This window comes from Cavia porcellus, unplaced genomic scaffold (assembly GCF_034190915.1).
Source record: "Cavia porcellus strain 051 isolate PalLab524CR breed Dunkin Hartley unplaced genomic scaffold, mCavPor4.1 scaffold_26, whole genome shotgun sequence".
Classification (NCBI taxonomy): domain Eukaryota; kingdom Metazoa; phylum Chordata; class Mammalia; order Rodentia; family Caviidae; genus Cavia; species Cavia porcellus.
Window position 1 is genome coordinate 40,786,859 of NW_026947509.1, and position 12,594 is coordinate 40,799,452.

Below are 12,594 nucleotides of genomic sequence, written 5' to 3' on the forward strand. Positions count from 1 at the left end.
CCTCTCTGAAGTGCCTGTTAACTTATCTTCCCCATTTCTTGACTGGCTCTTTAATTTTAGGTGGTTTAATATTTATTTTGTATAGTCTGGATATTAGTCTTCTGTCTAGGAATAGCTGGCAAAGTGTTTTTCCATTCTGCAGCCTCTCTCTTGACTCTACTGACTGATTCTTTTGCTGTAAGAAGCTTTCTAGTCTGATATCCCACTTGGGATTCTTGCTGTTATTTCTTGCACTGCTGAAGTTCTGTTTAGAAAATCCTTTCCTGTAGCTGTGTCTTAAAGTGTTGACCTATTTTATCTCCTAATAGGTTTTAATGCTTCTGTTTTAATATTTAGATCTTTAATTTAGTATATGGTGAGAGATAAGGGTCCAGTTTCAGTCTTCTGAGATAGATAACCAGTTTTCCCAGCACCATTATTTGAATAGGCTGTTAGCCAGCACAAGCTTTTAGCCCTTTGTCAAAGATCAAATAGCTGACTGTGTCTGTACCTCCTTCTGTTCCACTGATCCATGTCTGTTTTTATTCCAGTACCATGCCATTTGTATCACCATTGCTTTGTAGTATAGCTTGAAGTCAGATACTGCTATGCTTCCTGCTGTGTGTCTTGTTGCCCAAAACTGCTTTGCTACTCTGGGTCTCTTCCAGCTCCATATGAATTTTAAGGCTGTTTTTTCTAGATCTGTAAAGCATGTGATTGGTGTTTCGATTGGAACTGCATTGAATCTGGATAACAGTTTTGGGAGTGTAGCCATCTTGAAAATATTCATTCTGCCTATCCAGGACCAGGGGAACATCTTTCCATTCCTGATGTCCTCTTCAATCTATTCTTCAGAGTATTGCCATCTTCTTTGAAGACATCTTTCACTTTCTGACTTTCTTGATTAGGTCAGTTCCTAGGTATTTCATTTTTCTTGATGCTACTGTTTTTGGTAGTATTTTTGGGGGAGTTTCGTAGTGGCATTGTTTTCATAATTTCCTTCTCATCTCCTTCACTGTTGGTGTACACAGATGCTAATCATTTTTTTGTGCAGACCTTGTATCTTGTGACACTGCTGAAGTCTGAAGTGTCTGGTGGAGTTCTTTGTGTTTTCTATGTAGAGTATTATGGAATCTGCATATAATGATAATTTGGCTTTTTTTTTTTTTTTTTTTTTTGAGACAAGGTCTCACTGGGTTTTTCAGGCTGGCCCTGAATTCACTATGGAGTTGGCCTTGAACTTACAGTGTCCCTCCTGCCTGAGCCTCCCAAATAATGATAATTTGAATTCTTCTCCTAAGCATATGACCTTTATTTCTTTCTCTTGCCCAATTTTGGCTAATGTTTCAAGTACTATGTTGAATAGAAGAGGTGATAGTGGACATACTTGTTTTGTTCCTGATTTTAGGAAAAATGCTTTTAGTTTTTTCCCCATTTAATATGATGCCAGTTACTGCTTTGTCATATATAGCTTTTATCATATTCAGGTACAATCCTTCCACACCTGTTTTCATTGGGGTTTTTACCATGAAAGGGTGCTGGATTTTGTCAAAAGCCTTTTCTGCATCTATCCATATGATCAAATGGTTGTTGACCTTGCTTCTTGTCTTGGTTACTTTTCTCTCATTGCTCAACCCTCAAAATACCTTCAAAATTAGGGAAGGAAAGGTTTATTTAGCCTACAGTTTGTGGAGGTTTCAGTCCACACTTGGCTGGTTGCTAAGCAGGGTGGTGTAGCTAAGGGGCAATCGCTCATGGCAGCCATAAGTGACAAGAGCAAATGGGAAAAAGGGAGACACACACCTCCTTCCCTCCCTTACACTGTATGTCGGCTCCCTACCCTGGGCAAGAGTAACGCTCACACCACCAATCCCAGAGCTAGACAACGAACCACAAATATTAGACTCAGCCACTTTCGAAAGGCCCACCCTCCATGCCTGCATGAGGTTTTAGGGGAACATTTAAACACAAACCATTACACTTCTGTTTATATGATGTATTACACATTTGTGGACTTGGGTATGTTGAGCCATACCTGCATCTCTGGAGTTAACTTAACTTGATCATGATATATGATCATGAGCTATGATCTTTTTGACAATGTGTTAGATGTTTGAGACAAGGTTGCACTATGTAGTGCAAGCTGGCCTTGAACTCACTTAGGTAGCCCAGGCTGGCCTTGAACTCTCAGTAACTCTCCTGGCTCAGTCTCCCAGGTGCTGGAATTAGAGGTGTGAACTATCACACTTGGCTAAAGTGCTGAATTCTATTTGCTAATATCTTGTTGAGGATTTTTGCATCTGTGTTAAGGAAATTTGCCTATAGTTTTGTTTTTTATATGGGTCTTTATCCAGTTTTAGGGTAATCAGGATAGTATTGGCTTTCATAAATTGCTTGTTATTGGGTTTTGAAGTATGTTTTTGTCTTCTTGGGCTACTTTTGAGAGTTTTTATGTGTCTAAGAATCTGTTCATTTCTTCAAAATTTGCTGATTTGTTGGAATGCAGTTTTTTAAAGTAATTACTATCTTCTTTATCTCACCTTTTCATTTTTAATTGCATTGATGCGAATCTTTTCTCACTCTCTCAGGAAGTCTGCATAGAGGCTTAACTATTTTATTTATTCTTTCAAAGAACCAGCTCTTCCATTTGTTGATTTTTTTCCTGTTTTTTTTTAAAGTTTCAATTTCATTGATTTCCTCTCTCATCTTTATAATTTCCTTCCTTAATTTTGGTCTGGGGCTGGTTTGTTGTTGTTTCTGAAGTATCTTGAGATTTCTCATGAGGTTACCTATTTGGGCTTGCTCTGTTCTCCTAATGTGAGCACTGATTGCAATGAATTTTCTCTTAGAACTGCCTTCATATTTCCCCAGAGGTTTTGGTAAATTGTAATGTCATTGTCATTAACTTGCAGAAATTTGAAAATTTCTTTTGTGACCTAGTGATTATTTAGAAGTGGGTTGTTGGTTTTCCAGGAAATTATGGCTTTTCCAAAATTTCTCCTGTCATTGATTTCTATTTGTATTGCACAGTGGCCTGATAGTATGCATGGAGTAATTTCTATTCTTTTATAAGTACTTAAGATGGCTTGTTGTCAGTGTCCTGATACATGAAATGTTAGTTTCCTTCCTTCGATTTTTAATCTATGAATATCTTTTCGGATTAGATAAGTTTCTTAAATGTAGCAAATTGTTGGCTTTTTTTTTTAATTCAGTTTGCTAGTCTGTGTCTTGCAGAGTTGATGCATTATTGTGGAGAGATACTGCTGAAATGGGTTGGCTATTTACTATCATTGCCTTTTTTATCTGTTGGTGAATCCTTTTTTCTCCTTTTTTTTTTTTTTTTTTTTTTGTTGTTTATCTACTAAGATCACTAGTTTCCTCTGTGTTTTTAGCTGTGTCCAGTTTGTTGTTTTCGTTGAGAATGTTCTAAAGTCTCTTTTTAAGATGAATTACCTCGATAGACAGTCCCTGTTATCTGAGGTACTACCAGGAAGTCTGAAAGCCACATTTAGGGCAGCCTAGCACAGAGTGTAATCAGTACAGAAGGAAGAGAAATGAATGTGCAGGACAAAAATGGATGAATGAATGAATGAATGAATACCACAGACCAGCCAGAGAATAAACTGTGACACTGATTAGGTTCTCTGAGGGTCATCAAACAGCCTAGCCCCACCGCAGATAAGAAGCTGTGCTCAGGGAAAGTGAGGGCCAGAGCACCAAGTGTTTTATCTGTCACCTCATCCTCCACCCCAGCCTGGAATTTGGCTATAATCTGACAGGACCACTTTGCCTGCTTTCAGGAGAATTCTCTGCTATCAGTGAGGCTGATTTTCCTTCTTAGGTTATCACAAAAAGGCTTTCAGAAGAGGAGTGTTAGGCCCTGTGTGGTTTGGGGTACGTGGAGGGTCACCCGAACCAGATGGACACAGGTGAGTCCTGGGAGGTCCTTCTAGTGTAATCATAGCCCCTGCTTCCCAAGAAGTGGCTTTGTGCTGGGTGCAGCTTGCGGTTCCTCCTCCTAAGCCCACTGTCTAGGGACTAGGGTTGGTTTTTGAGCTCACCCTCAGCCCTCACAGTTGCAAAGCCCAGTCTCCTGGAAAGCAGCTTAGGGGGAAAGGGATAAAGCTCCCACTTGGCAGTTGGAGTGGGCTTCAGAACCTGAGCCCACAGCTTCCTAGCATATCCTTTGGGATAGGCTCCTTAACTTTACTTGGTGTCAATTTCCTCTCCTGTAGAAATTGGCTTAGTAAAAATGCCTACCTCTGACAGACATGGTGTACACACCTGTGAATGCAGCTGCATGGGTGAAGCAGGAGAATCAAAATTCCAAGGTCAGCCCAGGCAACTTACTAAGACCCCCATCTCAGAACCATTTTTTTTTTAACTTTTTATCAGTTACCAGGGATCAAACTCACAACCGCCTGCTTGCAAGGCAGGTGCTTATGCCGCTGAGCTAAATCCCCAGCCCCCTCAGAACCATCTTTAAAATGGCTGGAGATGCAGCTCAATGGTACTGGGTTTCATCAACAGTACCTAAAAAAAAAAAAAAAAAAAACCCTACCTCAAAGGAGGTTGCAGGAAGACTTGAAAGGGTCCCCCATAGAACTGTTCAACAGATGACAGTTACTAGAATCATCATATGCATCACAAATAAATATAGATTTGCTCCAACCTAGGTGTGAAAGGCATGTATTTTTGTGGGTATCAACGCAACAAGAAAGAAAAACACTTACTCCACATCCTGTAATAGGTATGGTGCTTTACATATATGACTTTACCTTTTACATACATGACCTTACATTTTCCTCTTCACCATCTGTGAGGTGGTTAACGTTATAATCCTCTTCGTGAGAGGAAGACCATGAAGCTCAGATAGTTTAGCTGACTTGCTTGAAGTCACACAGCTAATAAATTGTGGGGCTGAATTAGATTCCAGATTTGACTCAAAGTCTGCTTCTAAACCCTATGATTACAATGCCGCGCCTGAAGTAACTGACTTTTAACAAGAACTAGACTCTAAAAGTTGTCCCGTCCAAATGTGTGTTGTGTTTTAAAGAAGTAGGCTGTCAGCCTGTCCGTGCTGCCGCCATCCCTGCTCTGCAGGCCTCTGAACCACACACAAGCTTCACAAGAAAACAGATTTCATTCCACTCCATCCAGCTCATCTTTAATCTAAAAAGGTATTACCAACTGGATTGTGTATCTTAATTCCTAGACTTTGATCCGGATGAATTTTGTCTGTTGTTAAAAATCGAATGCACCTTTAAAAGATAAATATTTCCCTCATTGAGATACACCAAAGAATTAACCTCACTGTCTAAAAAGAAATGATCCAGAGGGTCTCTAACAGCATCCTCAGGATAAGTGATTCATCTTCTGAGGAGACTGCTTTGAAGAGGAGACTCGTGTGGGATGCGTGCACTCTGCTCTGTTTACTTAAAACATACCTTAAATTTCCTTGCATCGACTCACAAGTAACTCCCCTGACACCCAGAGGCTGAGCTCCATGGGGGCAGGGGAAATTGATGAGGTCACCAAGTCCTTTGGAACTGTGTCTCGCCCACACTTTTAAACTTTCACTCAGTGGATTAGAAACACAAGCAAAAGCCTCCTTGAGGCAAGGGACTCCACCCAGGGACACCCCACACTTGCGCATTGACCTTCTCTGTTCTTGGGCCCTACGCCAGAAATGGCAGTTAAGGGTTACCAACAGGGTCTCTGAACATACAGATTTGAACACTGAGCATATAGCGTTTCCCAGAAAGTCAGCCAAACCACACCATCTCCACCCCACTTCGTGCAACTCTGCTGAGCTTGACCTACAAGTCTTCTACTTCCCGAAGCCCTGTGTGACATCCGAGCCCAGATAGTGCTGGTCAGCTCTTGACAAAAGTTGTCAAGTTTTCAATGTGTTATAAATACGGCCTGACGTTTGATAACGTACCTATTGCCAGACACATGGGACCACTGCTGCATAAGATTTTCCAGGCCCCAGCACAGCAGGGTGGCAAACGAAGGCCTTCACCCGGGGCCTGCCCCTTGCAGCAGGCCCTACTCAGAATGGGTCCTTCATGGATTTAGTCAAAACACAGCCTTTCTCCTTTTTGCAATTCCCCATAATTTTGTTCCTCACGCTCTTTTTGTTGTTGCTGTTTTTGTTTTTGCTTTTTTTGGTTTTGTTTTGTTTTGAGACAAGGACTCACTGTGTTGTCTAGCCTTAAACTCACAGGCTAGTTTTAAATTTCAGATCCTCTTACCCCAGTCTCCCAGGTGTTGAGGTTACTGGTGTATACCACCACACCCAGCTTCTTTCAAGATCTTGTCACTTTTGGTTTTGCCTATATTGATGTCACTTCCTCCCAAAGGCCCCCCTTACTGTGCTGTGCTTTCCAGATGCTCACATCCTTGAAATACACCATAGGAAAAAATCTCACTACTGTCCAAGTAGATTAGTCTTACCCACTTTGGTCTGCTTCACATTTGTCTTACTGGTTAAATAGGAAAACTTTGATTAGTGTGGTAGGCAGGTATTTCATTGTTTCCCATAACTGGACACAATGCCCTGCACCCACAATTTAAAGGAAAATTTTAATTTGGTTCATGGCTTCACCAGATTCAGTCCATGGTTGGCTGGTTCTCAGGCAGGGACATCCTGAGGACCTGGAAGAGCAAAGTGGCTCAGTTCATGGCAGCTGAAGAGCAGAGCAGGGACAGTGCCAGAGAGGACCTTATGTGACCTCACGTAAGGCCAGGGACCTTATGTGAACCCTAGGGCCCAGTCCCCATGACCCTCCCGGATACACCCAGAAGTTACTGATGTGCTAAGTGTTTCTTAACCCAATGAAACTGTTTTATCGAAGTTAACGATCAGCATGATGATTACCCCCAAGATGCCCACATCCTAATCCTAGGAACCTGTGGCTATGTTACATTACATGGCAAGGGGAATGACGGCTGGTAATGAGCCAACCTTAAATAGGAAAAGTACCCAGATTACTCAGGCAGGCCAACAGGGTTCTGCTGGACCTGCGGCTGCAGGCTTTAAAGAGGCAAGAAGGAGGCCATGACCCAAGGAATCGGGCCGCTCTAAAAGCTAGAAAGGGCAAGGAAACAGACTTTCTCCTGGCGCCTCCAAGACAGAAGAAGCTAAGAACCTCAGAGCTGTAAGATAATTACCGTGTGTCACTTTAAGCTACTAAACCTATGGTAATTTCTTTTTGGACACAAATATGGTTAAAATGTAAGCCACCCGAAAAAACAATTCACTGATATTTTTCTTCATATTGATTGTGAGAAAAATTTTCTAATCTCATGAAAAGTTTAAACAATTTGCTTTGAAACAAGATCTTAGCTTGTGTCTCTGGACGCAGACTCTGACACAGAGACTTAGGCACCACAGTTGTACAGCGCGGCGGGGAAGTAGCCGTCTCAAGTGAGAGAAGCTGGATTCCCGCCAGAGACACTGCGCTGTGAAGCTTTAGCTCATTCTGCGGCAACTCTGGAGCTGGAATGGTCCTCAAAGTTGTCCCCACAGAGGTAAAGGGCCTGAGTTTTGCACCTATCACATCCACTGTGAAAGGGGGTATAACTCTGGGAAGGCAGCTCCCCAGGACCCGAGCAGTGCCAGCTTCCAAAGGCAACTGTGAGCCATGGGCAGGTAGGGTCCCCTCAGCTGCTAGGGGATGGCCAGGTGGACCCTGAGCAGGAGGGCTGGGCAGGCACTCAGCATTTGCAGCAAGCACTTGCTATTTCTGAGGTATGTCCTGAGACTAAGCACTGCATATTCCATTCTGTCTCGATGGACAGATAATAACAACTATTATTACTTTACAGTGTTTTATTTCTAGGGCTGGGGATCGACTCTCACGCTACTTAGCGTGATGCTCTACCACTGAACCACAACCCTGGCCCCAGTTTAGTGTAACAGAGACTACGCAATCATTTTCTCTCATCCTACCGAGCATTAGTTCTGTTTTACAGATGATGATTCAAAGGCTCAGAAACTCTGACAGGTAGTTGGGCAGCCACTCAGCCAGCGAATCAGCAGACAGGAGTGACAGTGGCCTGCTCCATCCAAGCTCACCACAGAGCATGGAGCCTGCCACCTGCAGAAGAGAGAGAACACCCGCAAACATCAATGTGACACCATGGATCCCTGGTCCACAAAGGGAGGCTAGGATTATATCTGGTAAACTCTGCTTGCTAAGAAAGAAAGGGGACTTGAAACCAAGAACTTAAACCAGGGTTGAAATGAAACAGAGCTCCTGGTGGCCCAGAAAGGTTGCATAGGTCAGGTTTATCCATGACTTGTAAATCAAAGTTAATTACATTTTCCCCCTTAGTGTACACGGAGAATTGGTTCATAACTTTTACTTCAGCGTCAGTGTTGTCTTTCTAATGGACGCTCCTAGGAAAGTGTCGAGACCTCTCCCCTCCATTGTACAGCCCCTAACACTGTGCCACTCCAGAGCAGCCCACAATGAATGCCATTTGACAATTCTTTCCCTTATAGTCGTGGCCTCAGACCAGTCTAACAGCCTGCAGTGCAATCATCCACCTTCGCATCCTCCTTGCAGGCTGGGTCAAGAAAACAGGGTGCTCGGGAAAATGCCCTAAAAGCTTTCTTCTTTAATAAGGATGCTGGAGTCCCGTGATGGATGCCGTAAAATCCCCCAGCGGCTGGTGTGCTCAGGGTCGTGTGGGCCCATTAGCAGCGTCTGGTGCTCTGGTAACATACTTCATATCCAAAGTGCAAAAGCAAAAGCATTTATTATGAATAACACAAGGTGACCCTAGAGTAAACACAGCTGTGCCCTCCTGGTGTCTTGTCCGTGGCGCTCCCTCAGTAGATTAAAGAAATCCATGTTTTATGGGGCCATCACTTATTCTGTGTGTACACACAAGGCTGGTTTGCAGTGGACCTGCATGTTGCTGGGATAAGCTTTCAGGCCCAGAAACTGTAGGAAGCAGACGTGCTTTGCCAAAATACTTATTCTTACACCTTCTAAAATTTTCAAAAGAAAGTGAGAACTGATTGCTATTTGTTCCTAAAGGATTACACAGCATTCTGGGCCCTGCCCACATTGGAGCTGCCCTTTATTTCTCAAAAGTCCTCCCCATTTCTGTCTCTGCAGCCCTGCAGAGAAATAAGCATGCAACTCTCTCAGAAGGTTTGGGCCTGGCCTCCATGGGCCCCGGCAGGGGTCGGGACCATCCCTTCACTGAGCTGCAGGCCACTGGAATGCTTGAGGCTGCAGTTTCGCTCCATATACCTTGGATCATCAGTCCTAACCTCATCCCCAAGGCTTGCCACAAAAGATCTCATTCTCATTATTACTTCTACAGAGTCTTTAGAAACAAAAAGACATCACTGTATTGCTAGCATTTTGTTTTTGGTAGTGATATGCTTTCATTTACAAAATATGACAATTCGCAATTATTGAAAATGTCAGATTAATCACATACACAAAATTAAGCACTGATCATATGTATTTCTATCACATTAAGGTTATAGATAAATTCTATTTAGAAATAACTCCAAGAAGGGTTTTTACATTTCATTTTCACATTGAAAACCAGATTGGCTTTAGCCTCCAATAGCATGCTGATGTAAAATTAAATGGGCACCAACAGGAAAAGGCATTTTGTTTTTCTGAGTAGGAGCTCTAACCCCTGAGCCCAAGTTTTCTCATCCTTAAACAGCAGGGAACGAGCCCTGCCTCCTGAGTCAGACAGAAGTCCCAAATTAAGGCAGAGGAGCACAGAGTAAGACCCATCCAGCTGCTGGGGAAAGTTACATCTATGAATATTATTTGACTTACATGTATTATATAAATATTAATGAAAATAAGTTTTTGTTAAACACAAATCTAAAATTACACGAAGGCCCTATGTGTTACATATGAAGATGTCAATGGGTGTCTGTGAACGGCCCTGCGGGCCTGCAGGTCTGTTTCTCTGGAGTCTGCTATTGGATTCTCTGGACTCAGTACTACTTACTTAGCACTAACCTCGTGTTATTATAACTAATCTAGAGATGATTAAGAAAGGACAAGCTAGGTGATAGCAAATACCATGTCTCTCAGTGCAAGGGACAAGCATCTGCAGATTTTGGAATCCAGAGTGGTCCTGGAACCAACTTCCCATGAATTCAGAGGGACACTGCACCTATAAACTCCTGGTGCAACTTTAATCGTACACAACTACCATCATTTGTAAGTAAAAAGCATCTGTATCCGGCACACCATGAGAACCAATGGTCAGTGCGGTGCCAGATTTTCACTATGGGTGAACATGAGCCAGCAGCCGCGCCAATATCCGCACAGAACTCTGCCACGCCTTTAACCTGAGTTCTCAGTGCTCAGAATGACACCCATGACATTAACCCTTCGTTGCTCCCACGGCTGTCTGCAAACTGAAGTGCTCGTTGCCTCCTCTGCTCCTGGATGGAAAAGCGCACACATACACCCCACGACCATCTGACTCCGCCGCAGTGCAGAAGGAGCCTACTTATTTTATTCTGAATTCTCAGCAGCTGCTGTCGGAATCCCGCCCGCGCCCCTAATCCACCCCCAGCCCCCCACCCCCCAGCCCCGGGACAGAGGCCTGGTTCTCCGGCCTCACCCCAGGAGGGAAGAGCAAGGACTTGGTTTCAGGGCGCCTGTGCTGTGAGCCCTGCACGGACCTGCCTTAGGCCTCTGGGCCACACCCTCACTCCGCCGGTGGGCCTCTGGAACACCGGCCACCATACATAGTTTTGCTTCATGGGAGTCTGCTCAGGAGACAAGTTGCTTGGGATCTTTGGAAAGCCAGAGCACGGTTGATAAGGGCTCCTGGCGGGCAGTTGCCACAACAAAACGAATCGCTGGGACCCTTAAAAGGACTGAACGTTTTAAAGACTGACCCTTAAAAAAGGACTGAAGAAGAGTGAGGGCCGCCTCCAGCAAGGACCCCGGCCAGCTGTGGGCGCTGGGGTGCAGTTCGCCTGCCAGCTCAGGCCCGTGGGGATCCCCAGGGTCTGCCCCAGTGGAGGGGAGGCCAGCAGCAGCACTAAGAACCTGGCTAAGCACCACGGAACCGGCTGGGGATTTTGCTTTCACAGAGCCCACAGTTTGAGGAACAGCCTCCAGCAGACCTGCTTAGGGTCAGTTTCTTTTCTTCTTTTGGCTTTGAAACAGGGTGTGGCTATGTTGTCCGTTTGTGGTGAACCTGAACTCACGAATTGGCCCACGCTGGTCTCAGATCACGACCCCTCCAACGTGGCTTGCTGAGTGCTGGGGTTATAAGTGTGCGCCCCTCGCCAGGCTAGAGGGCACTTTCCCGCCCACGGTGTGTGGACGCTCTCACAGCATCTGCGGAGACCCACGCAGCCAGGGTTCATGATTACAGAGGCTCAGTGACTGCTAGCGAACAAGGGGGACTGTCCCACCCACCACACCACGTGGCCCCCGCGGCCCTGTGCACCCCCTTGGAAGCCCACAAACTGACGTGCTTGTGCACAGGGAGGTTTGCACCACAGAGCCCTGAGAGGGAAGGGCCGTGTGTTCCCCGCCTTCACAGATAGGGTCTCCATGTGCGGCACCCAGATGAGTCAGATCACATTTTTCCAGAAATAGTAAGGGAGAGAAAATAGCTTTCTATAGAGTAGAAAGGAATTCTGGCTACAAAAGACAGCCATTTGATGACTGCTAATATCGAATATGTATTCAGTAACACTGACCTGTACAGCAAAAGTGGTCAACATGGCAAAATTTGTTATGTGTATTTTACCACAATCAGTAACTTTTGTCTCCCAATGAGTTCTCTCCATGTGGTACCAGCCAGTCTTGAATTTACAGTCATCCTGCCCACAGTCTCCCAACCAGCTGGGACTACAGGCCTGCACTGACTCACCCAGCCAGTGTGCTCTGAAACCCTCAGAGCCATCTGACTTTCATTAGCCTGTAAAGTGTGCCCGTGTTGCTGCTCTCCTAATGAAACTACTTACCAACAACACAAAAACTGACACAGAACTGGGACCTCTCACAACGAATTTTTTTTTAAATATTATTATAGAAAAGTTTTTAAAACAATACAAAAATGATGCCCCTTTTCCTTCTGCCCCTCAAGCTTCTTTTTGCTTTTTCCCTACCACAAGGCCATGTCATGCTGTGACTCAAGTGAGTGGGCCCCCATCCCCACCTCAGAACCCCACCGTCCGTCCTGGCCTGCTTCTCCCTCAAGGGGCAGCTGCAGACGATGCCACTTACCACTGGGAGCAGGGGACAGAGACGCCCGACCCAGGAGGGGACTCCTGGGAAGGTGGATGCTCTGGCCAAGAGACATCCTTCTCGGGGTCACCATGGCCAAGGGACATCCTTCTCAGGGTCACCATGGCCGAGGGACATCCTTCTCGGGGTCCCCAGGTAGAAAAGCAGGAAAGAGCGTTGTGTGCTCAGGATGCACACATGCATGTAAGTTTCTAGTACTGCAAGACAGTGCCAATCTCAGTATTGGGGAAGGCACACAGAGACAGCAGCAGGAAATCCCGCTGCAGAGCACAGCGCTCTTCCCAGGCTCCCGAGCCAGCCTGCCTGCAGGGCCTCTCTGGAGAAAACGCCTGGATTTCTTCAAGCT